Raw genomic sequence first — 303 nt, forward strand, 5'->3', positions numbered from 1 at the left:
GTTGTCATGAGATGGTTGGTGCGGATATGGTCTTTCCTATACTTTGCCAATCAAGGATCTGATCACTTAGTTTTCTCTTTTTTTACCTCGCCTATTCATAGCTTTGGTCTTATATGACTTTGTTATTTGTCCGCATGTGCTTTTGTGTGTGTTAGTGTTGGCTGTGTGTATCCTAACTATGCAGAGGCCGGCTATGTGCTCATCATGTTTGTATTCTTTTGATATTTCGTTTTGAGCCAATAAAATCCGCCCTTTATCGAAAAAGACATTGAGACGCTATCTTCACGTTGATTTTAGACTTGT

This window comes from Triticum dicoccoides, chromosome 7A (assembly GCF_002162155.2).
Source record: "Triticum dicoccoides isolate Atlit2015 ecotype Zavitan chromosome 7A, WEW_v2.0, whole genome shotgun sequence".
NCBI lineage: Eukaryota > Viridiplantae > Streptophyta > Magnoliopsida > Poales > Poaceae > Triticum > Triticum dicoccoides.